The following is a 26769-nucleotide window of genomic DNA, read 5'->3' as shown; positions in this document are numbered from 1 at the left end:
ATTTAACAGGGGCAAAAATAATGTATTTTCCTGTAAACTTACTCTAAAAAAAGGACCAGTCTGTCTTGGCAGAAATTTGCAATATATATTCTTCCTGAAGCAACTACTCTGCATGGAAAAAAATCAACTGTTAAAATCTGATCAAGTAGGTTATAAGCAACTGAACCAAGTCTTCTATGGGAAAGTATCACACAAACTTAGCAATAGGTGTTGTTAACAGTGCCAGCTATAATACACACACACAGAGTTCAGCATGTATCTCCAGGAAGGTTTTTATGACTGATCAAATATACTTCCCTCAAGAAGTTCCCTTCCAAGTCATGTGCTATTGCTGTGCAGGGCATAGAATTCTCCTCTGGCCTCGCTGCAGTCAGCAAGTCAGGGCTAACAATGGGAACTGTGTTCGTCCTGAGGAGGCCGCGGCGTTCGCAGGGAAGCTGGGCTCGCTGTACAATGTCAGACACTTTTTATGGGCTACATTTTTCAAATCACCGCAGGCGGAAAGAGGGAGCATTATCTGCTCAATACTCAAGGGAGGGCCTTTATGGGTTTCTCAAGGGGGCTCAGAACCGCTGATCTGTAAAGATGCTAACGTTTCATTGTGCGCTTTGCTCTGCCTGATTTGCATGGCTGAAAGAGGGGGTAAGAAAATGGACTCTGTGTCAGAACCTGGGACAATAGACAAGGGTAGGAAACGGCCTGAACTTTGTAGGGAAAGAATTCTTCCCTCCGTTTTAACTTTGTTGAGAGAGAGTTTGGCCTGGGGACTGTAGGATTATGTCTGAGGGTCAAGCCAAGAGGTTTCCACCTCTCTTCTCCTGGGTGACACCAGTGCTTTGAGAACACGCTGATGGGAGGAGGAAAACACACAGCAAACTCAGTGGATTTCTGGAATGTGTGAAAGTCCTCACAAACCTTTTTAGTAAAGTTTTCTACTTCTCCCACAAATGACGTATTAGTAACTCCATTTGGACTTGGACTACCTAAAGCTAAGCAAAGCCAGTATTTTTTAGCTTGCATGTTGGATGTTACTGTGTGCTGGTTCAGGGAAGGATACGCAAGCCGCTGGACTTGCCAGAAACACTTGTTGGAAACACCAAGTAGCAAGTGTAAAGAAAGATTGTCTTTCTGCAACTCAGCATCCTGATTTGGAGGCACCACTGGAGAATCAGCATACCTTTTTTCTCCAGACCTGTGTGACCTGTGGCTTGCAGACTGAATGACTATTTAAGAAGGTTTCTTAGAAAGATTTCTATTAGCGTGTGCAATTATTTGGTAGCCAGCATTGGATCGCTTTGACATCACATGGACTTCCTCCTCCCAAGAGCCTCCTGCCCCTAATGAATTGATTGTAAAGCCTTGCCTGCTTCTGTTTAACCTAAACCTGAGCAAACAGGTACAGAAGTTTTGGAAAGGCATTCCCTGATCAAAAATTAGGGAAGACTTATCTGCAGAAGGCAAGCATCCTTGATAAACAGATAGCAAGAGTTGCCAGTGGTAGGAAATCCATGGGGAGACAAACTGAGCAGAAGTTAGGACTGGGGTGCAGGAAAGGTGGATCTTTTCTTCTCCAGTCTTTTCTCTGTTTCTTTGCATGAAAAAGTGGAAAATAATGCTATAACCTTATTTAGCAGAGTGCTTTGAGAGCATGAAGAAAATACAGCAATAGGTGCCAGTACAGGGAGGTTATAAACATTAACAGTAAGCTTTGCGAAGGAATCTGAGGATAATTAGGCAGCAGACTTTAATGGGATTTGGGCACCTGTCATATTTTCCATACTCAAGGGAATTTTATTTTTTTTTTCCTTTAGAAGAGGGAAAAAATGAAACAGCCCTCAATTTGTACAAAAAAATAATAAAAATATCAGTCCAGGGACAATTATAAACTACCCTTTATAAAGGCAGAAGCAAAGAGATTCTGAGAAGTCCAAGAGGGAATGTAATATTTTTAAAATATATATAAGCAATCATATTTCTTAATTGATCCTACTGTTGAAGTATATTTAATAATTACTGAAGTATATTTTAATCATTATTAATTGGTTAACTGGAAATTAGACTTCAACTGCCAAGTGAATCTCAGGAGGAAGACCCTTGAGCAGGGGAAGAACATGGTTTTAGTGACTTTTTTTGTGCCCCTGTTGCGTGAGCATCACATGGGGTCTTACCATTGACTTGGGTGCAGTTGATTAGACTCCAACACACACACACCTTTATTAACTCTTTGAGGAACCTGAATAATCTTTTTTTCCCCAAATGTTTTCGGAGGTTTACCAAACCAATGCATTTAGTTCTCTGGAAACTTCAGGTAGTGTAGAAATGGTCCAGGTGCCACTCCACTGAGTGGATCTGGCCTGGATGTTGAGCACATGAAGCCCACCAACTTTTCTTCAGCAGAGATGGGCATCAGTGAGGTGTTTGGTACGAGAAGGGCTGCTGCTGACTCCACAGCCTCCCCATGCTGCTGGAGTAATGCATGCAACCCCACACCTGGGATTAGAGCTGGAGTCTTTGAGGAATCAACAAAATCCAGAGGAGTCCACAAACTGGACTACAGCTCCTGGGAGTGTGAAGGTTGAGCAAACCTGTAGGACACCTCCTTGCTTCATGATAGGTAGTTTGGAGCTTTGTAAGAGCATCCAAACTTCATGTGGCTTCCCTGTACTGAGCCTAGACACCAGGCTTTGTGAGGTTTGCACTTTGCTGATTTAAACCTACCCACCTGCTGGTGCTCTGAACCTCCTTCTGTAATAAGGAATGAAAGGTACCATTTCACTTAAGTCTGCTCCCATGAAGGCAAAATAGGAATTGTTTCATCTTCAGCATTTCATTAAGTCTCATAAGAATTACATAAAACTCCATCTCGCTGACTTTCCGAGGAGAAATCCTTTGCCTTTGTGTATTTATACTTGCAATGGATGCAGCCCTAAAAATGAGCTTGGATTTATTATTCATTATGTTTATAATGGCACAGATGTGTGCAGAACTGAGCAATGGGGAGCAGCAAATCAGCCAAAACTCTTCTCATTCCAGCTCTTTCTATAACATTTTCTACCTCATTGGGGAATTTAAGCTGTTACAGAGTCTCTGCCCAAGAACCCACAGACTGGGGAAACAAGAAGACAAGTTAGACTTTGAGATGTCTATGTAGGTCATTATCTTTTGGAGAAATGCTGGAATAAGATATTTGAGAATTTAATTTACATTTGACTATTATATGATCTGTAGATTATACCAGAGTCTTAACCTTGGTTTGGTCTCTGGGCTTCTTTAGCCAGAATATTTAAGTAAACATCTTCTAATTTCCCCCCAGAACAAAAAGACATAATATACAACTTTTTTTTAAACTTTTTTTTTTCTTTTTTTTCCCCCCAGTTTTATAGTACAATATTCTGTGTTTTCACCATGTTTATTAATAATTTGCTTAAAATTTTCACTGTGTCCATAAATCTTGAATAGTGAGAGAGCACTATATTGAGACCAACACTTCATTTTTAAATACAAAATCCAGATATGTTTAAACCCTTCCTTCTCCCTGGGAGCTAAGAACATGCCTTGACTGTGGAGCAGGAGATATTTTATTTCAGCAAATCTTAAATGTAGAAACACCCAATTGATTCAGTAGTAGAAGTGTGAAATCATTTACACAGAGAACAGCCAACTGAGGCCATAATGCCGCTGCTCCTGGAGTGTCCATGCCTGAAAACAAGCCCAGCTTGTCATTTATAATCATTTTCTATCCTCTCAAGAGGCAAACAATGCATTTGTCAAAATCTTATGCTGATGCTTTCAGATTTAGTTCATTAGCTTTCATTGTGTCGGTGGGAATGGATCACTTCGAACAAACACCAAACAGCCTCCTTACTTTATATTAATTGTGTGTCAGCTCTAACAGGGAAAATGTGTCTTTTCCTCTCATTTCATTATATAGTTTCAGGATATATTGTCAATTCCAGAAGTAACTCTACTCTTCTAACCCTACTTCCATATTTTTACTGGGATACAATGGATTTGTTTGGTTTAAAAATGGTTCCCACTTCCTTTGCTTTGACTTACTGCTAGAAAAGCCAGAGATCCTGTACTTTATGGGCTAATTTACTCTAATGTACCCTAGACACAACCAATGCAGTCTCCCCTGGAGGAGAAGTGTCTTGATTTTCTGTTGACTCAGAACTTGTTCACACCAGGAATTGAACTTTGAGTTTAGGTGCAAAACTCTAGTGTAGATACAATGTCACTCGTCCCACCATGTTTCCAGTAACACAGGATCAGCTTTGGAAGGAAGGAGGATGGATCCATTCCTAGTCTGTGCTGATAGGAACAGGGGTGTGCTTCAGCCTTGGTAGAGGTGATGTGCTATTAGCAGACCCTAAAGAAGGAGCCTTTAAATCCAGACATGAGTGGGGAAGCAGGTGGTGGCATTCACCCACAAGAAGGAAAGCAGACTGCATTTCCTCTGTCTTTCAATTTTTTTCGGCTGCTGATAAACTCTTAGCTCTCTGAATTGTGCTCAGCATTTTTCTAGCACCCTTTCCTTGGTTTAATTGCCCTGATGAACCTGACACATTGCATATGTTCCCCCATCTTCCATTGTGGTGATGTGTTGGTGAGTTCTCATTGCTGTGCAGAGGGCCTGGTTTTATTGAAAATAAATTTGTAGATAAGTCTATGGGCAAAAAACTAGTTCACTTTGCCAAGTCTTATAATAATAATAAAAGACTCACTCTAGTGATAGATAGCTTGAGGTGTCTGAAGGTAACATGCTTAACAAGGTCTATTAAAAAATTCACTTAGCATATCAACTATCATATTTCTAATGCATGCACCACTAAAGGCAATATTAGCTTTTGTGACATGTTGTTGTAACAAACTGCTGTTCGAGGATGTAGCATCTCTTCTGCACATGCTTCTGCACATCCAGCAAGCCTGAAACACGTAAATTATTCTGTTGGATCCCAGAGTGGTTTGGATTGGAAGGGACTGTTGGAAGGTCATCTAGTCCAAGCCTTCTGCAGTGATAATGGACATCTTCAACTAGATCAGGATGCTCAGAGCCCCATACAACCTGGCTCATCCCAATATGGATCCCTGAGGAACACCAGTTGTCACCAGTCACCATCTGAACATTGAGCCATTGACCACTACCCTCTGGCTGTAACCATCCAGCCAATTCCTCATCCACTGAACAGTCCACCATTCAAATCCATGTATCTCCAATTTAGAGAGAAGGATATTGTGAGGAACCGTGTTAAAGACTCGTCCAACATCCATAGATCTTCCCGTGTCCACTGATATAGTTACTCCATCATACAAGGCCACTAGCTTGGTCAGGCAGGACTTGCACTTGGTGAAAGCACTTTGTAATGCATTTACATATTCATGGCTTGTATTTTTAAGTGTATAGTCTCCTTTCTGCTGCCCAGGGAACAGAAGTTTGCACTCAACTTTGGTTAGTGATGCCCTGGTCATCTTCCAAAATGGCAGCAGTTAATTTAGAAACCAGCAATGTACACGGGGAGCTGGTGTGATGCCTTCCACTGTGCCTGCCTCTGCATTGGTCAGTCATGAAACCCTAGACGACTTCTGTGTCCAAACTTTGTCATGTCCTTGGAGTAATGGAAACTCTATGTAGATGAGGAAATTATGTATATTGTTGGATGGGTCACACCTCATTGTAGCTGCAGAGTGTAACAGCCACTGCTCCTCTCACATAGCTGAAAGAAGTCTGTTGTGGGTGGATACAACAGGAATTCAGCCAAAACACAAGTTTTTTGCTGCCACACAGGTATTTGAATTAGGGGGTGAAAACTTCACTGCCAACTGCTTAGTGGAGGAGATGTGGTTGTGTTGGAGAACAAGAGAGACAGAAAGAAAACCAGCAGTGCTAGTGAGAGTTTTCAGGCCAGGTTCTGATGGAAAAGACTTAGCTTTGACCTCATGAGCTACTCTCTGTTCCTTTAAAACCCCATCTGTTTAGGGGACTGATATTTTAAATGTCCTTTAAGACTCTGTCAGTCCTTCCTCCTCCCAAAGCAAGCTTCACAGGGAATTTTGCCTGACCACTCAGATGAGAAGTAGCAAAAAGGACATGCTGATGAGAGAGAGAACTGTATCATATCACAGGAGAGAACTGTATGCATTTCTACAGATAACACCTGCAATGTGATTTCACCCAGGATGGCCATTCTGTATCTGATGTTGCAGTTCTCACATAAGCCAAGATGGCTTCCATTGGTCTTCTTCCTAAAATTTTTTGGTTCAGTGGGAATTTTGCTTGGGAAAAGACATCACTGCCAGTCCTTGAAAGTAAGAGGAAATCCCATGGATCCTGTTTTACAGTTGGTGTTTAAAATTGTTGCATTACATGCGAGAAAAATCTCTCCTACACTCTATCCATGTGTGCATAGGATCCTCATACTACAGTCCTGGAAGATTTATGATTAGACAAAAGAAACATTTTCTTAGTGGAAATGAGCTAAGGCAATAAACAAATAAAAATCTTTTATTAGAGAAGGATACACACCTAGCAGGAAGTCTGGGAAATACTGATTTAATCTACTGTACTGGGGAGATACTGCCAAATCTTGGATGGACTGAAATTCATGCTGTTTTAATTCTCTTTTCAAAAATGCACTTGCAGTAGTAGGAATAGAGCAATTATTCCAACTAGCCAAGAGCCAGGTTTAGTTGAAAGAACCCTTCAGAGTTCTCAGTTTGTCCAGCAAATGGCTGAAAATATGATGAGGTTGTCAGAAAGTGTAACTGAGGGCACGCACACCTCTTAAAACTGCAGTTTTGGCTTGAAATGTCACAAAACCAGTCTTTTCTTGTAAGATTTAATCTGCTTCCCACTTCAGACTAAGTCAGCAAGATGCTACAGAAACAGTTTTCGTGGGCTGTAGTCGTTTTCCTGATCTTCACAGAGATGCTCTGATTATTTTGTCTGTTACGATTGTCTACAACTTTTGTGTGCTGAGTATCTTGTAGCACTTTTATAATAGAGGTTGATAGTATTTTGTACCAAATCAGGGAAAAAAAGCTATTGAGGGAACAGAAGGTGGTTGAGGTGTTCAGGTGTTGAGAAACACAGATTCCAAGCCCTGGAACAGCACCATTCAGTTACCATCTTGCTACAATTTTACTTCTACAGCCTGAAATCTTTGCATTTTCACAATGTCATTCTGTGCCATGACTGATGCTCCCAGATGCTATCACTGTGCATACATTGGTAAGAATTTCAGAGCCAATGCAAACAAATTAGTCAGAAAATGGAAAAGATTTATTCTACATGCACTTCTTTTGGATTTGTCCCAAATTAATAAATTTTTGCAACTCTAGCAGTATCAGACCCTTGTATTCACCATGGGATGTTGATCTTAGAAATGGCTGGAATTCTGGCAATACTTGAAAATCTGAAATGCTGAAAAATGTGAATAAATTTATTGCTGTTTTTCCTTCTGTTTTCAGCCAGCTAAAGGACGGCTAGCCATTTCTGGACAGAGGAAGGGAAATATTTTAGTTTCCCTGCCTCCATGCCCTACTAAACTGGTTCCAGAGGATCGTGTTTGTTCAGAGAGTAGCAGCAAACCAGTTGCTTTCTTACATTTGATTTAGGATTATCAATTTGTATGTATTTCAGAAAGGAAAACAGCATGCAGCAATAGTCAGTCTAGAAGAGTTAATTATGATAATCTTCTGTATTCTTCACCGGTCCAGTTCCCATTGCTAGTAGAACATATATATTGGAAAAATATCTGACCTACATTTTGAAATTATTAGTGACAAAAATGAAGCAGAAGCTTTGCTGAGTTTTCCCAGTACTGACTGTTTAAAATTTATGCTTGGCTTTAATCTGAAGTCATCTAAGCATGAGTTTATCTTCTCTTGCAGCATATCCCACTCACCTAGGAGTCTCATGCTCACCTGCAGGACAGCAAGGAAAGAGGGTTCTTAAAAGTTTGGTTACAGGCTGTAGTAACTTAAAATAAACTCAGATCAGCCTGGACATGAGGTGTTTTGTTTTCTCTTTTTTTTTTTTTTTTTTTTTTTAAACTGATCACCACATTCCTACAGTTATCCAAACAACAGCCCATTATACAGTGAGCTCTCAACGGTCCTTATGAGAGCTACACAAAAGCCTGATCTTTTCTAAGGCTTGTAAGAATTTATCATCACTGTCATCCTTAAATTTACTCTTCTATTGGAATTTCCTCCTTGTTTGACAACTGCTTTTTCCTTCCATCTATCACAATTTAGGGTGACTAATCAAGTTAGTCACAAACCCTTCAGAAATACACCCTCCAGGGCACTTTTTATTTTAGCTTGGGGAGGAAAGCATTTCAATTTATAACATTTAACAGAAGCCTCTATGCAGTAGCCATGAGGGTTTCTCTTTAGTTCAGATTTGCATATGCAAATTATCCAAACATCAGTTCAGTTCTCCCTTGACACAGATGGATGAGATTTAAGGAAAAAAGAATGATGTGGAGATTTGAGGAGGAGAAGGCAGTTCAGGAGATCGGTCCTTGCTCTGCTACATCATCATTGCATGACCTGCAGCACTACAAAATGAATGTAATAGGCTGGACATTAATAGTCACTAATTAATTGGATTTCAGGGCAGATGAAACAATTTTTATTGTTTATTAAAAAGTACAGACAATTTCAGAGTGATTGTTCAGTGAAGGGAGGCAATGAAACTGCAAGGAACAACATCCATTTCACTTCTAAGACATCACAAATGCAGAGGATGCAGCTATAGTACCCAGGAATCTGGGGATCACTGAACTGCAGAAAAGCTGATGGGCAGGAACCCCTCACCTGGCTCCTGACAAAGGTTTGTCAGATCCATGGATTCCTAAATGGTGTCCCACAGACTTCTGCGTTTTTGTGGAGCACATTTGGAGGGGATGATGGTCCTCAGGCAGATCTGAACAGAAGAAATCCATTAGCACTGGACTAAACCAGCTGTATGTGAAGTCCTGTGAGGAGCAATGCTACCAGATCACAAACTGGAAAAAGCCACAAACTAGTTGTGTAACCTGTGCTTAAAGACCACCAATACTAGAATATTTTGCAAGCTCCCAGGATAACACATTTCTGGTCTTTGCTGTTCTAACAGGTAAAACACTTTTCTGAATGTCTAATCTTTGCTTGAAGCTCATTATTTCTTGTCCTGCCCTTGGTGGCTGTGAGGAATAGCTTGTTCCTTTTACTCTTTGCAGATCTCTTTTACATATAAGAAGAGTGAGTACCAAGAAATTGTTCTACAAATACATTTATCATAAGATGAAAAGAGAAAGGTAGCACCAGATGATACCAAGGAGATGAAGTGTTTAAAGCCTTTTTTTGTATCAGTCTTCATTTAAAAGATCAGTTGAGACCAGGAGGCTAACAGGATTGGAAATTGAATCGAAAAAGGATAGGAGTTCAGCACAGAATAAGGAAAGAAGTGAGAAAATTAGATAAGCTTCATGTTTTATAATTGGCTGAACCTGATGAACTTCATCCTAGAATATTTTGAAAGTGGACTGAAACGATCTTAGATACCTGTGGTTATCTTTGAGAAGCCAGGAATAGCTAAGTAAGATACCAGAAAACTAGAAAAGAGCAAATGTGGTAACTGTCTTCATACAGAGGAAGGGAAGACAGAGGAGCCTGAGAGTTACAGAGCAGCTCATCTATATGTTCAGCTCTAAGAAATATCAAGCAGTTTTGTTGTTTGGAAGCACCTGGGAAAAGGAAAAGAATAACAGCGGGTGTGGGTTTGTCAAGAAAAAAATTGTGTCATCTTATTTCCTTTAACACATGAGTGGTGAGCAGAAATGAAAGTTTGATTTTGTTTAGCAGTTAACCATGGCTGATAAGATGATGGGCCTTAAACTGAAGAAAGAATGGTTCAGAATAAGCTGATAGGAAAATACTTTAGTAGTGACATTCATGAAGCAGTAAGCCAGGTTGCCTTGAGAGCTTGTAGACTGTGCACCACTGGAGTTCTCTATGAACAGGTCAAAGAAATATCCATCAGGACTGATTTAAATAGTGCAGTGATGGTTTCAGGGGAGTTGAATGTATTGGACAACCTCCAAAGATCCTCCTTAGCATTACTGTAGTTGTGGAATTATCTGTATTTTTCTCCCTTATACCTCCTCTTCTCTGAACTGAATGAGCCTCATTCTTTCTGTCTCTTTTTGCATCTCTTGGTCCTTAGGCCTCTGATCACTCCTGTTTCTCTCTCCTAAATGCTTTATGATCGTCACACTTCTTTCTTGAAGTGTGATATTGAGTTACCAGGTAGATGCTCTCAAATCCCTGGCATGTGCCACACAAGGGGAAGTGATGCAGGCTCTTCTGCACAGCTGGTTCTGCCAGCAAAACACCCAACTCATCTTTAGAGCAAAAAGCCTTCCACAGCCTAACAACTAATAGCAAGTGGATTTTTTTTTTTTTTCTCACATCTCATTGTTAGTTCATATAAAGCCACTCCTGCATTTCCTGCTTACCAGCTGAGGTAGAGATGTTTGAGTACTACAGGTCTTTTGGAGCTCATTCTCAGAAATTCCATATTTTAAGATAATGTCAGCCTTCCTCTCTGCCCCAGTTGCCTGCTTTTTCAGTCTGAAGTGAAAGGAGTCCTAGCAATAACAAAGCTAAAAAAAAATATAAAGACAGCATGAATCACTATATTCTTCTCATGGTACAATGATGGAGAAAGGTCCCCATGTGAGGCGGGGGGAATGCATGTCACTGTTTCAGTACTTAAGAATCAGAAGTGATTCACTGCACTGAGCAAAATAGCAGCTGTGTTCAGATCCCAGCCATTCACTGGAGAGAAAGAATAGTTTTCACTCATAAAAACGAGTATGTGTCTCTATTCTGTTATGGGATAATGATGCACCTTGGGCCTGATCCAAAGCTCCCTGAAATCTGGAGAGAGACTCACAATGGCCCCTGTGCACCCTAAAGCAGGGGAGAATCTTTTGGAGTGGGAAGACCTTCTCCTTGCTCTTTTTTTCTCTCCGTGCTGGAGTCCCACATCACTACTGGCCTGCCCTGTAAATAAAGACAAATAAAATTTACAAGGCTGGCAAAAAGATTCTTAAAGGGATATCAGCAGTTTAGGCTGCAAATCTCAGTGCTCACAGACACAATACGGGGTGTAGATGTCCAAGGAGCAGCTTTCTGCCATGTCACCCCTGCAGCAGGTGACAAGTGCCCTGACAGCTTATGGCCTCAGGTCCACCCTCTTGCAGCAGGTCCATATGCACAACTGCATGAGGGAAAGTACAGACACTGATCTGCAGCTTGCTGTTCCATCAGAAAACACTAGTTTCTCTTGGAAGGTCAGCTTTTAAGCAAGCACTAGCGTTAGCCCCTTCTTGAGGAACATAGCAGGACCAGGAGAGAGGGCAGGATTGCCCTGCCTCTTTTGGTGGCAGGCTGCCTTGGATTGACCTAAAATTCATCCTAAGGTTGTACTTGTGGTCTGTGTTGATCTTAAAGTCACTGAATTGCCTTGAAAATTAGGAGTGACATCAGAACCCTGTGTTATTTATTGCTACAGAATTATCACTGGGAGACCAAGGGTCTGTGATAGACCTTGCTTGGAACATACTGCAAGAAACTTCCCCCTCAGATTTTCTTTAAAAAATATTTTTTTTTTAAAAAAGGCAAACTGAAGCAAACTGCTCTGCTTGTCTAAGCGAAGGAGAAAAAATTGCTGCTTAGATCATTTAAAGAAAATACACTAGTTCATTATTTTCTTCAAGGGAGAAAAGAAACCCTGTTCCACCAAAACTCTAAAGATTTATACAGGCACTCCCAACTGCAGTGCAAGATGGCCTGGAAGAGGAGGATCTCCAGAAATCTTTATAGCAGTAGCCCTGTGATTGCATTACAGCTTATTCTTGTTTGTTTGGGTTTTTTATTATATATATATATATATATTTTTTTTTTTCTTAGCTATCCTCTTTCAGAAAAGCCACAGGAAAGAAAAGAAATGAAGAAACTTTAACAGTAGCCTTCTCTCCCCGAGGTCTGCAGAGAGCCATCTCAACAGATAAAGAGCAGTCCTGGAAGGATTCTGCACTCTTCTTCTGCCAGAAGCATTTGAAAAAACATTTGGGCTCCTGCAGAACAGGTTGCCTTTTCTGAATAGGCCTCTGCACTGTGAAAGACAGTTGGTATTCTTCTTTTGGTGTTTTGCTCATGCAGCAGTGGTTTATAAAGAGAGGAAAGGATCAGATCTGAAAAGGATCGTTAAATATTTCACTTTCCTGTTACCTGGGAAAATCAAATATGACACATCTCACCATCCAGGAGGTTGCTTCTGGCTCTCTCCTTTTGTCTTGGGTTTTAAGTTACATATCATGTCAAAAGGTTTGGGGCAAGGTGGGGGTGAAATTAGAAAAAAAATTGATCTGGAGGCAACCTAATACAAATACTAAAGAGGGAGGTTGGTCTTACAGCTGGGCTATAATGCCAGATTTTCACTAGTGAGTTTTCAGGTGATGGGCACCTCACTCCTTTCCCTGACCATTTGGATCCCAAAACAGAAGGTACCCTAAGACATCCAAAGACCCATGATTGTCTTATTATAGTAAATGGTGTGTGCAAGCCCTGCCCCCAGTGGTACCCAGCACTGTCCTGGCCTGCCGCTCCATGTGCCTCACACCTACAGCCTCTGTGTTGTCCTGCCTCAGAGGCTCCAGGGAGACACAGACTCAGAGGTGAGGACTCAGCTGAGCAGCTGAAGGAAGGGTGAGCTTGCTGCCAGCAGCTGCCCATGCTTGGAGAGCCTGTTTTGGATATTACCATCAAGGAAAGTGCATCACACAAACCACTGGTGCAACTGGAAATAGTTGTTATCCCATGCTGGAAGTAAAAAGCCGAGACTGGGGTAGGGGCTGTTCTGTGACACTGGGATATAGAGGCCCAGATGAGACCGGACACAGGTGGCTTATTCTCTGGAAGGAAAGACCTCCCTTTGCATAGTGATCACCCCATCACCTTTCACAGTTACTGGCTTTTGATGGATAATTAATGTGACATTTGCAGAACTGAAGAGAGTCACACAGAGCTGTTCTGAAAAATGGGATTGCCTCCTCCAACTTGCAAGAGGTGTCAGTTTTCTTTAAATCTGCCCCACTTTTCCCAGCTCTATGTGTGTATAAGTGTCTGTAGGGAAAGGTGGGAAACACGTACAACATGGGGTTATTTCCCACCCTTGAGATGTTGCCAGCACATTTCCTCTGAGGACTTTGGCAAATGTTCCTGCAGGCTCTGCACTGTGAGAACAGGCTCTGCTTCCTCTACTTTATGGCAGCAATGGCCTCTTATTTGGCTGCAGCTAGACTTTTTATTCCTGGAAATTCTTGCATGGAGATGCTGGTGATCTAAGAAGAATGAAAACATAGACTCTTGCTACCAGCCTGCATTCCTTTTGTTGTGATAGGCCTGGGCAAAGGGAGTTGGTAGTTTGTTGCATAATTTGGCTTTCAGAATCTGTTGACTCCCTCTTGTGCATCCTCATGCCTAAGCATGAAACCTTATGCTTAGTCTTCTGCACACACATATAAATAAATATGTGTATGTCCATATGTATACAAACACACAGAGCAATGTCTACATATGTTGGAGGCTTGATCCAGTATTGCATGCTACAGAAAAATTTGTATTTCCTATGATCATAGACCTTGCAGTGGAGCTTCAGTGTGGTCTTCTCTAGGCCATAGCAGGGGGGAAGAGAGTAAGTGTATGGGTCAAACCCACTTGGCCAGTTAAATTCATGTGGCCTGCGTGGACATGGTAAATCCCTCCACTGAGCTGCTCCCCCATGGCCATGGGCTCTCTGGTCCCTCTCCCATTGCATGATTAGGAGTGTGTCAGACATACTGCCAAGTTCCCATAATCTCCATCAGTAATTGTCCACCCAGAGCATATGCTGGGACTGCTTCCCTACCCCTGTGATGGCCATGCATGGGTTCATCCTGCAAGAGGGAAGGCTGAGTTGGTGATGAGACAGGCAAGGGGTAAACCATGCAGGTTATCATGTGCTTCCAAGAGTCATCCTGGTTGACCCTCACAGAACAGCTCATCTAGATGTGATTGAGCCTAGTTCTCAGTCTAAAATCCAGAGGTAGCCATGTCTTCAGTATTCAATCAACAAGATCATGCAGTGGCACTGCTTTGAACTCTAGAAGATCAGTGAGTAGCAGAGAGAGAGAGATATATGTTTTAATTGAGAGGTTAAAAAGTTTTCCTTTTTTTCACTGTGTAGAAAAATAACAAGGTTTTGTTACTTCAAGAGGGGAGATTGCAATTAACTTTTTTTCTCTCACAATACTGGTAAGTCTTGGTAGTGTTTGTGTACGCTGGTCATTCCTTGGCACAGTAGTCCTTTCTCCCAAATGCTCATTAGGCATTTAAATTAAATAGTCCTGCCCAAACAAGCAAAAAGCTTCTAACTTCTTCACAGTAGTTGTTGCAATCAAACCTCTCTTTTAGGGTTAGTTAATGTAGCTCAAAGCCTGGGTCTGAACCCTGCCTTGTGTCATGTTCAAGCTGCTCAGGCAAGGCTTCTGTGTCTCAAGCTTTGAGGCTCTCAGCATCTCCTCCAAGGACAGGCTGTCTGGCTCAGCTGGAAATCCTGGCTCTACTCCATAGTCCAGTTTGAATGAAGATGAGGAGGAAGTACCCAAATGCTCCTCATACATTTCTGCTGAAATTTGTACCAGGCTCCCCCTTCATCTGATGCTCCAGCCCTCCCCAGCACAGAGCAGACAGAGAGAGGAGCTTTCGGCTGGATTCACAAGGTTATGAAACTCTCAATGCTTTGAACTGTAACACACGACTGCAGATCCCTCTGCTCTTGTTATGTTTTCCAGGGGTCATGGTCTTTAACAGTTTACATAGTGGAGGAGAAGGAAAGAAGCCCTTTGCATTGTTGTGTGGCAGATGATTGTTTCCCTCAGCCTGGCAGCTAGCCCTGACACGGGGCAGTTCCTCAGGTGTTACTTTGATGGATGGTGCCCCCGGTGCCCATGGAGCAGCAGGGGTGGTGGCAGGCTCCACTTACCCTGCTTTGGTTGGAGAAGAACCTGTGGGGGCTGGCCAAGTGGGGCCCAGCACTGCCTTTCCAGCATTTTCATTGTGTTTCAGATGGAGACTGAGCTTTCCTCCAGCCTAATTGCCACTGGCATGGCCTGCTGAAGGGAGCTTGTGCTGTGATGCAGCGCACGCACAACCCAGTGCTCTTCACTGACAGGTCTGCATCAGTACAAAATCCAGCAGCAGATTAAGCAAGGCTGGAGTCCTAGGGCTAAAGACCTTTAGTATCTCCAGAGGAGGGAGGAGCAGATGCTATTTTATCGTGCTGTAAAGCACCTTTGCACAGCAAAGCAACCTGACACTGTGTGATCTCCTAAGTCACGGCTCCCTGCTTCAGCCTGGGATGTTGCTACATCCATGATTATTTTGGCTCTGAGAAACACCACGGTGCTGAGATAGCTGCTTTGAGTCACGCTCCCAAAGGCACTACCAGCTCCTTTTTGGCTGGTGGCAGAGCAAGCCTGAACTCAGTGTTCCTTGTACTGGTAAAAATAGCACCAGAGTGCTCCAAGTGTCCCTGACACAGACAGAGCTGAGAGCTCCCAGGCCAGGCAAACCTCCACTGGGGACAGAGAGTGGCCCATATCTGGTTTTCACTTTGTGGCAGTGTAGCTAAGAGGAGAAGAGGAGGGTTCAGACTTGCAAAGGTGAAGACCCCAGGGCTTTCCATGCAAGCCTTTCACCCTGTTGCCTCAAAAAATGCCTTTTCTGACACCAGCTTTGGGATTGCAAGGAGCTATAGCAGAGGATAAAGTGACTGCTGGCAGCACTTGTGTTGTGACACCTGGGCTGGGAAATACATTGTGTGAAACTGATCTCTGTTCAGATGTGAGGAAATGGGAGCATATCCTCAGCATAGCCAGACACGACCCCCAGTCCTGCTCATGCAGCATCCCACATGTTAGCATTTTTTGGCCAGAGAGCTAAGGACAAACACGCTGCCTGACAGGCTCTGACACCACTTGTGCTCAGGGAATTTGCCAAACTGGTTCAGCCAACCAGCATTAAAATCTTAACAGAAAAAAATAGGAAGACAAAGATACAGAATTTCCTCTGTGTGTTCCTGTATTGTGGAAAACAAGGTGACACAAAAGGCACACAAATGAGATGGGGGTGAAGGCAAACTACGCAGTCGACTGTTCCAAGGATCAAAATGTTGATAAGATGAAGGTTTCATGTGCTTACATTTCACATGGAGGGTTGAAATGAAAACAGAAAGTTTCTGGTGCAAACACGTGAAACCCCTTCTCCATTCCTATATCTCTTTCTCTGTGTCTTTAACTGCATGTCTTTCCACCTTTTTAATTTAAAAATGCATGTGGGTTAAGCCTAGAATTTCCTGTGGCCAAGAGGAATGGGGTCTGATTGATCGTAATGAGGGACAGTCTAAATGAAGTGCTTGGACTTGCCCCGGGCGCTTCTATCTGCAGGTGCTGGGAGCCCTTGCCAATGTGAATGACTTTTTGGAACACAAGTGATTATTTACTGCTGAACCAAGCCAAAGGCTATGCTTCTCCTTGCAGTTTGCAGCCCTTGGCCTCCAACAGGAAATGTATTTAGTTTTCAAATCCCTCTCTGACCAAAAAGAAATTCCAGCAAAATAGCAATAAACATCCAGAGAGTCTCCTCTTCTGTAGGGGAAAAAAAAAAAAGAAAAAAAGCTGGGGTTTAAAATGAAATATCCTGTGACTAATCTATTCTGGGACTAGGACAGGGTCAGGTTGTTGTGTGTGGGAGTCAGCAAGGAGAGCCGGGAGAAGGCTACCCCACCCCATTTGCCACCCACCCCCCTTTTAGAAACTCCAAATATCACCAACACCATGTTTTCAAACAATGATTGCAAAAGAGTTCACTGTTTGATCCTCCTCTTCTCAGTTTGTCATTGATTTCCCCCCATCAAAATAGTTTGTGCAACGAATCCCAGCTGCATTGCTGGCTCTTCGCAAGCCAGTAAATACAATCCAAATGTTAATTCTTTGGAGCCGAGAGCTCCCTGCCAAGAAATGCATAATCTGTGAGAGGATAAACAAACAGTTTATTGACAGGGTGGGGTGGGGTGCAGGTGGGGGGTGGCTGGGCTGAGAAGCAGGCAAGCCCGACCAGAAGGACATCAAAGCTGCTTCTGTCAGAAGACTCAGTCACATATGATTTGTTTTCTCTCGCCGCTAATTCAGTTATGTGTTAAACTACTAATATTCCCAGGCAACAGTGCGAGCGCTTTCCAGCCCAAGTGCAGCAGGCAGGAGAAGCAGATGTTTGCATCCTGCCCATCCAAATTTACCCTTTTTTGTGTTTTTTTTTTGTTGCAGGAACACAGTGGGTGCTCTTGGGTCCGGAGATCCAGCAGCCAGGCAACTCTGTAGGTTCAGCTCTGCTTTATAAGTGGGGAAATGAGGCACTTGGAAGTTACTAGTGGTACTTCTCTGGCAAGGGATGGGAGTGGGGCAGGGCTATTCTACTGAAATTTAAACCAGCAGATTCAAATACCCTTTCTAAAATTCTCACCTCCTGCCTTTTTCTTCCAGGTTCTCCAGGAGGTCAAGACCAGAAGCAGGATTAGAGCCTAAATCCCCTGAGTCCCAGGCCAGCTACACTGCAGACTGCTCATTGCAAATGCTGCTGAGCTCTGACCCCAGCTACATGCAGAAGTAATCTCCTTGGCAAGCTTTGGGCCAAAGCCAGGGCAGGATCCCAGGAATGCTGCCCAGCCATGTCTCATCCCTCTACCAACCTGCTGCACCATTACAGCATGCTGTCTGTACCTCTTTTTTTTTTTTTTTTTTTTTTTTTTTCCAAAGGGCTGAATTGCACTTAAAACCCAAACTCAATAAAATGTTCAGACGTCAATTTGAGTCTTAGTTTTGAAAAGAAAAGATCCACTCAAAATTACCAAGTGCCACATACTGGGGGAATTATAAGAACAGGTAATTGTTCTTTATTCCACTTCTCAGCTCCACTTGTCCATTTCTCCCCATAGAAAGAGGGCCCTTCCCATCCAGCTGTGTGCCTATGCTGGCAGTGTCCCTCTTGGAGACTGAGTCACCTCGTGGGAAGACCTGCCCAGGCTGTGGCTTAGAGGAGGTGGAGAAGCCCTCCAGCTGCCAGCACAGTCTTCAACACTCAGTGTCACACAAGCAGGGAAAGGTGAGGGCCCACAGCACAATGGTTTAATAAAGAAAAGTCAGGAAAAGTCACTGGTGAGGAGGTTGTGATGACAGGTTATGGAGTCACATACACAAGTAGTTACTTCTGTCCAGGGTTAATCTAACTCAGGTACTGATGAGAGCATTTAGATAGTGGATAACTCATGCTGTCATTAACCTGCCAGCATTACAGCAGGAAGATTATATCTTCACAAGAATATATTGATCTGGAAAGGAATGTGTTAGGCATGACCAAGGTTTTTCTATGTTGTCTTTTACCACCTGCTTTTCTCCTGATCAAAGATGTTTCACGTGTGTGGTCAGTGCAAGAAAAGACATGTTTTCCTCCAGGCTGGAGAGATGTTTTTCTTCATCGTCTTCCCATTATCTTAGGTGCAATCTAAATATGGTTACTTACGCAGCCCCTTCCTTTCCATACTGATGGAACAGTGAGGACAAGTGGCCTGTGGTCTACCACAGCCTTTTGCAGAGAGACTCACACTTTCTGTGTGTGTTTTCTTCCATGTTTCAGCTTTGGGGGAGGGGACAAGAAGCTAGTTGAGTTGAGCTGAATGTTTTTTGCTTGTTGCTTATGTGAGCAAATAAAGGTAACTGATAGTGCAGAGACTCCCCAGTGGCTCTGCATAGTCTGTTGCCCCCCAGACCTGCTCCTGGCAGGAGCAGGAGAGGAAGCGGTTGTGCTTCTTTCCCCCGTGCTCATCCTGAAGCTCTGCCTGAGATGTGAGCAGCACTAAAACACTTTCCTCTTTCCTTTTCCTGTGAGTATCTGCTCAGCACAGCCTTGTGCTTCCAGGGTCCGACTGGAGATACCTGGGGAAGCCTGAGAGGCCAAAAGTCTCCCAAGAACTGTCAGATCTGGCATCTAAATGTTGACATTGTTTAGACAAATCCTTACTGGAAGCCTCTTGAGATGAAATTGTTTTCAATACTGCTGTGGGAGCTGGCAGCTCTTGGTTATGGGGCAGGTGGAGGTTCAACAGGTGCATATGGCTGGTCCAAAATCCTCCTGTCTGATGGGGATTCTCTTCTATTTGTTGGCAGGCGAGTGCAGGAGAGCTGGTGGGTGTCCCCAGAGTGTTGTGCACACACATACACACACTCTCCAAGTGCCCATACAAAGTGCCTGCATTTTATTTATTCAAGCAGAACCAGGGTTCTGGATGAATGAAAAAGTGGCACTTCATGTCCGCTTAAACACAATCACAAATGAGGACTCAACATTAGGGTCAGAGTAAAAAGCTTGCTAACTTGTGTGATGCACACACCACCTCTGGAGCAAATTCTTCCTCCCGGACCTCCCGGGTAAACTGACCCTTTTGCAAAGAGGTGATACTGCCTTAGCAGGAGCTGTACAATCATGGCTGTTCCTTGTGCACTGGCCACACAATAATATATCACCAAAAAGAAGAAAAAAAGAAAAAAAAAAAGGAGAAAGGAAGAGGAATGAGTGTTCTTAACAAAAACAGAATAATATGCTAAGGCAAGGCTCTCTGTGATCTGGTGTTTGAAAGCAGGCGGGCATTGAGTTGTCGTTACCAGCCTCCATCATTTGAGGGCACCCTAGTCTTTGATGCTGGCTGCAATTAGCTGCGGGAGTAGTGTAGCAGCCATCTCTCGTGATGGCAAGTCTGTGTTTCATTGAAATGCTCTTTCCTCCAACCCTCCAGGTCAATGCTGCTGGGACTTGCTGCTTTACTGATGGCAGCAGCACATGCTGGGCTCACAGATCACCAGCCTTATTGGTGTGTTGGGGATTGGAGGTGAATTGCCTAAAGGAGGGATGTGCTGGCATGCCAACACTGCTATTGATTAATGCTAATTATAATTTAATTTAACCTCCAATTAGTTTTAATCAATTGTCACATTCTCCCTGAGTATTACTGCAAGGATGATGTACAGTAAGGAGGATAATTGTCTTGAGCTTTTCCTTGCTTCCCAGATGGCTATTTTCTGTCCTTTTCTTTTGCTTTTAATAGAGCTAGGTGAATAATTTATTTGCCAAACTTGCTGCTGCTGCTTCGTGTGCCCCAGAACTGTCTGTAAGCATAGTTTGAGTCTGCTACTTGGTCCAAAATTTCTCATCACAAGAAGATCCATTCTTGGTCTGTGCAATGCGTTACAGCCACTTGATCCTGGAAATTCAAGGAGGGCGGTTTCACTTTAATCAGGCATGTGGTGGGGTCACATAGCCCTGGCCCCAGTGTTGCTGTCAGTCGTAACTCGGGGGATCCGGTTTTGCATGAATTTCCCATAGCCATTTCTTTAATGAATGGTCCCATTCATGTTTCTCTCACCCATAACATTTACCTTCCAAGGAGGAAAGCAGAGAGGAAAATGAGTTACATCTGTCCATTGGAGTGGATCATCTCCAGGTCTTGAATCCAAGCTCTAAAAATCAGTGAGCACCAATTTAACTTCTTCTCCTGAAAGACTAACTACTCTCTGTTGCAGCACCAGCCCTCTTAACACTCTCCTATGTGGTCTTTCCACTACAGCTGAATAGACTGGTTTTGTCTGAATATTGCTATGACAGCCTGCCTTTTCCATGTGGTATTTCAATGGATGGTTGCAGATTATATTCAGAGGTACCTGTCAAATGCTGATAATAGCTCTGTCTGTCCAAGTGAATTACAAAAAAAATTGTATCAATTCATTAATCACCCCCACTGATTTTGTGTACATCACTGATGAAACATCAGGCAAAATTCCCTAAAGGTCAAGAAATTAGGGCAGTTATCCAAAATTACCTTCTGAGATCTCTCTGAAAGCTAAGGAAAAAGTGAGCAGAGCACAGTCCCATCTATTCTTGCTGAGGATCAAAAGCAACTCAACAATACCTCAGGGCATCAAAGACAGCTGATAGATCTTACAATAACATCTTGGAGCCCTAACACTCATCTGTAACCTGGACTGCCCGTGCAGTGCAGTCTCTATGCTGTACTCCATCTCTACTCAGGCTGACATGGGTCAGGGAGGGCTGAGGTGGGCAGGAGCTGGGGGAATTTGCCTCCTTTCACAGCTTCCTCATTAACCATGCCCACACTAGGAGAACAGAAACAAGGCAGCCAGTTTGCCAGCATCTCCTAACAGCTTGTTTGGATGCCTTGTCTGCACTTCCCAGAGACGCCCTGCACCCACTGGCCCTGCTGGTTTCAGGCAAGGTGGTTTGTCCCCCCTGCCCTGCTGCCAGGTCACTGATCAAAAGCCACGGTGGGTAACATGGGTTCAGTTTGGTGGGTGGGCAGGTCACATCCCCACCACCAGTGCCACTGTTTGTCCTTGAGCCTCCCCCATGACCTGGAGCGGAGCAGTGGTGGGGTGGGGTGGTGGCTGTGCCCATGGTCCCGCTGCCGGCTGCTGGCCGGACTTGGAGTGTGGGCACCTGGTCTACGAGGGGTTTCCTCCCTTCCCTGCAGAAGATACAAAGAACGTCATTGCTGGAGAACTTAGAACTTCCATTCCAATTGAAATCAGGAGGACTTGGGTTCCTTGTAGGAAATCTGTGGTTCATCGTGGGACCGTGCCCTGGCTTATTTATTTTTTTAGTTTTATTTTTGAGCTCTTCCTCCTCCTACCCAACCCGTTCTGTCCCCAATGGGTCTAGTTACATGGGCTCAGATGTCTCAGTCAGTTAGTTATGACTTGGTTCAACATTATTTCATTATAACCATTAAAGTTACAGGAGAACTTTAGTGAAAAATAAGACTATGGTAAAGCAAATCCATTGCTCCACAGAAACGAAAGCTGACCCCGCGCTCGCCTTTGTGCATGGGCTGGATAACAAACCCATTGTAAGATTAAAATGAGAAAAGAATGAAAGCCAAAGCTTGTTTTGTTCATATAAACATGGGACTTTCGATTTACTTTTCACAGAGCTTTGACTGGGCAACAGAAGAAATGTGAGCTATCTCACAATGTTCCTTTGGCATAACATGGTGCTTTCAGTCTCATTATTATTGCATTATATGTAGCACATCTGTTACTGGTCAGGAGCCAAACTATTTAATTCTATTAGATACATCTATACAGCTAAGTGATAATCTACACCAGGTTTATGGAACAAGCACTTAATTCTTGGCAGGGAGCAGCTCAAGAGCTGATACAACAGCAACAGAATATATGCAATGTAGCTGTAGATCAGTGTCAGAAACTGGCCAGAAATCATTTGTGCATTCTTCAGCATGCAGGCATTCCAGTGTGGGAAACTATTCATTCAATTTATTGTTCTAACATCTGTAAGTTATTGGATGAGGGGGAGGGGAGAGGGAGAAGAGGAAAAAGCTCAGAGGGAAAAACGTTTACCTAACAAAATACTAACTCTTTCAGGGGGTTTCATGTCAGCACTCTGTAAATAATAGGAGCCTTTTAATGCACATGTGGTAGTATTTACTTTGTGGAGAGGTACACAGAATCCTGTCTTGTTCAGAAAGTTTTGTGCCTCGATGCTGCTCTGGCATACAGTTTTTGCTGTACATATTTTGTCTTAATCCATCTTTTATCTTGCAGAACAGAACTACCAAAACCAAAGTTGCTTTGAATCACCTCTGCTTGCCAGCACCCACAAGGCAGGCTGGACCTCGGGATGCTGGGCTGAAAGAAAGAGCCCCGCTCCTCAGCTGGAGCAGGACTGCTCTGCTCCCCTTGCAGGGCACATGGCAGCTCCCATGTCTGCCAGCTGGCACTTTGGATCCCAGTGCTTTTTCCCCCTTCTCTACAAGACCCTTCCCAGAAAGGCAAGTAAATGTGGTTTTACACCCATTTTAGAGAGGAGGAGGAAGGGCACGGGAAGGTGATGACTTGCTCAGAGTTGCACAGGATGTCTGCAGCAGAGCTGGAATGGGGGCCAACTCTGAACTGTCAACAGTACCTCTACCATTATCCACCAGACCATCCTTCCTTCCTCTATGCTGAAGAATTGAAACTGTTCTGAAAAGAAAAAAAAAAACTACCACAAGAGAGAGACAAAAAAAAGGAAAAAATAATAATGACAGGGTCTCCACCTGCAGAGTTTTCTGACCTTCCACTGAGAGGGTTTGTCTTTTCCCTTTTCCTTTTCCCCTCCCCACCATTTTTTGGTCTCTCAGAGGAAGTAATTGGATCTATTTCTGAAGGAAGTGATGTCAGGAGACTTGGGTGTTCCAAGAATAGTTATTTCCATATGATCCAAACAGGTTCTTACATACTGTGACACATACATTGTTGTAATTTAAACAGATCTGGTTCTTTGGACTGAAGGCCATTTATAAGAGTCTCCAGCTGGAGAGGAATTAATTTACTGACCGCCTTTGGGGAGCAGCAGCATCCTTAACTCTCTGCTCTCTACCGCAGCACCAGGTGTCTGAAATTTCCCTGAAACATCTTATCCCAAGCCTCACCAAAGCCAGGGAAAGAAACCTATTGATTTCAGAGGTCCCTCCATGCTGGAGGTGAACATGGCTGTGCTTCTCTGGGCATTGCTGTCAGCAGGCTGGTAACACCAGAGAAATAATTCCTGGTCATCATGGTGGGGACTGGAGTTCTTGTAAGAAAAATTCAGTCCTTGTGCATGAATTTACAACCTGAATCAAGGAGAATAAAAACAGGGCTCTAAATGAAGGGAAAAGGCCATAACTTTGGACTATATTTAGGCTGTGAGCTCTGGGGACAAATGCTGCCTTCTTTTTCCTGTGGAGTTGTACAGCATCTAATACTGTAGCGTCCTGGTTCATGACAGAGGTCTGACATACGACTGTAGAGCAAAAATAATAGTATTAAATACCAGTAATAACATAATGAGGTAATAAAGAGTAATAAAACCTTGGAGGGAGGCCAACTACAAGTGGAGTAGTGGCCCATGGTCTCCTAAAATCTGCAGTTCACCAGTTTAAAACTACTGCTCTGAAAATACCAGTTCCTGATGCTGAGCTTTGAGGACCCTCACCTACCTTTCTATGCAATCTTTCCTTTGTGTGTAATTTGCTTATATATTTGTTAAGCAACTGTCATCCCTAGAAAGTTCCATCACACTAAAATATTTTTCTTACTGTTTTCTTGCCATTGTCAGGTCTCTTCCAGGGTGGAGGACATGGTATCAGAACACTATTGCAAAAAGGTGAGTGACAGGCATTTAATTTCCAGTGGTGTTCATCAGGTGTTTTTTCTTGTGCACTTCCCATGAGAGAGAAAATGATGTAAATGGAATACCCCAGGGGGAGCAGCTTGTTCTAATTTAAGGTTAACCCTGAAAAATGGATAGAGGAACTAAGCTACAGGTATTTTACCTAGCAAAGCATACCACATTCCTGGAGCAATATGTAGCACATCATCTGGACTAAAGTCTTGGCTTTGGTACTATCATAAGTCCACCTTTGGGGAGGTTAAGGTGTTTCTGTCATTCACTGTTGTCAGTTATAATCTGCTGCGACCACTTGTAGGAGTACAGCCAGCTGGTGTAAGAAAATGTACATGAAACCATACAGTCTGTCCATCTTCAAATTCAGGATCCAGTTACCCTCAATAAAATCAGCGTGAGAAAGTGGAGAGAACACCAGGACAGAAGAAGCCAAGTTAGAATAACCCCTGAGGTAGGGCAGATCTGCTGACAGCTCACACTGCTTGCTGAAGAAGCCCCTGGCTAGGGATAGCTCAGTGCTCATGGTGTTGGAAAAGGTTTGGAGAGGTCTGGATTTGTTTCCCAGTTTTCCATAATATTTCTGTGCCCCAATTGCCCCCTTCTGAAAGCAGAGTTGGTAGGGGATTGCACATCCCTCTTGAGTGTGGTGAGGGCAGCAGCCTTGTAAATCCCACACATTATAGACTCAGTTGCACTACACTGGCCTTCCAGAGCCTACAAGTTCTCCACATGCCGTAATAAATAGCCATTAAATCATCTGTAATGCAGCCAACTTCACTGTAATTCTGTAAGGCAGGGATTGAGGACATATAGCTAACAGAACTGGTTAAAAAATAAGGGAAACTTTTTAAGGGAAAATTTGAAATAACTTTTGCATGCATTTTTCTGAATTTGCTTGTTTGTTTTTGGTTGAGTAAATCTTTCTTTCTTCCTTTAAGCAGCTTTTATTCTCTCTCTCTTTCTTTCTTCTTTCTCATGTTGTTGTTAGAAAAAGTGAAGGGAGGAAGGGGATACAAGCAGAGAGGAAAGAGTAAAACTCACAAAATCTTAAAATCTTACTGGTTATTTTTTCCACATCACTGAGGGGGGACTTGTTTCAAAGCTGGAAGTTAATGTAAAAAACAGATGTTTCAAATTCATGAAATGGCATGTTTGTCACTGGAAAGTATGGCTGAATTGAAGAGATCAAACTTCCCAAGGCCTTGTCTTCTCCATTTGCTGGGACAACTGAAGTGAAGCACTGAAGTGATGGCACAAAGGGCACAAAGTGGAGGCCAGTGTCAGAAGAGATATTTAGGTCACAGGAATCCCTGTGTCCTCTCCCAGATCCACACCATTGCTGCTCACAAGGAACCTACATGAGGTCTTCTACTGTAACAGGATTGCACTGTGCACAAGGAGGGCCCAGAGGGAAACCCTCTCCCGCTCCTCATAAAAAGAAGTGTCCCTACACCTCAACATTATTTTTCAGAGCCCCTTCTGCAGCTGAGTGGTGAGGGAGTAGCACAGCACAGGGCTTGGTGGCAGGTGTAGGAGAGCAGGTAAAGATCTCTGGGCTACTGGTGCCGGGGACAGGCGGTGGGTGAGGGGACAGGGGACCAGGCAGGACATGGCCAGGTGCATGGAGAAGGGCTGCTCATAGATCTACAGATGCTTGAATTAATTGGCTGCTGTTTACAGCTTGGGTTTATTGCTCAGCTTTTAATTAACTGTTTCCGGATTTAATCTCACAAATGTTCTGTCTTCGTCCTTGTTTAATCCAGCAGCCTAATGGCAAGCTTATTTATGCAGATCAATACTGTTTACAAACATGAAAGCTGCCTGTCGGTTTTTGAACTTTAGGCATGATGGCATTGGTTATCAATAGCTGAAGCAGCCCCAGCAGGTGGCATGTCAATATGCAGCCAGTCAATATTCATGAAGCAGCCAAGATTAAAACTTTTTGTAGTGGGAGTGGGAGGGAACTGCCTAAAATCCTCATCATATTCATAGATGGAGGATTTACCACCCGCCCCAGCCCCTGCTTGCTTTTGTTTAGTTGCAGCCACACGAATGGAGTGCTAATGAGAATAATCAGGTTATTCAAGAACATCCTTGTTGGCGGGGAAAAGAACTGTTTCCACAATCTGCTCTGGACTCTCAGGCTCCCTGAGCCAGCTCACCTTCCAAGGTGCTTCCCTCTATTAAAATATTTTAAGTAGCAGCAAGGAAGGCCTGGCTCGCTCTCTGCACCTAGTTTATCACTGATTTAAATTTAAATTACTGAAGGTATTGGATTATTTTCCACTTATTCTGTTGACTTCAGTAGGCATCGAAGGACCATTCAGAAAATGCTTTCTTGCAAACAAAGTATGAAAACCCAATGGCTGGTGATTTTTGGTGAGG

Source organism: Apus apus, chromosome 4 (assembly GCF_020740795.1).
Source record: "Apus apus isolate bApuApu2 chromosome 4, bApuApu2.pri.cur, whole genome shotgun sequence".
Taxonomy (NCBI): Eukaryota; Metazoa; Chordata; class Aves; order Apodiformes; family Apodidae; genus Apus; species Apus apus.
This window is presented reverse-complemented; position numbering follows the sequence as displayed.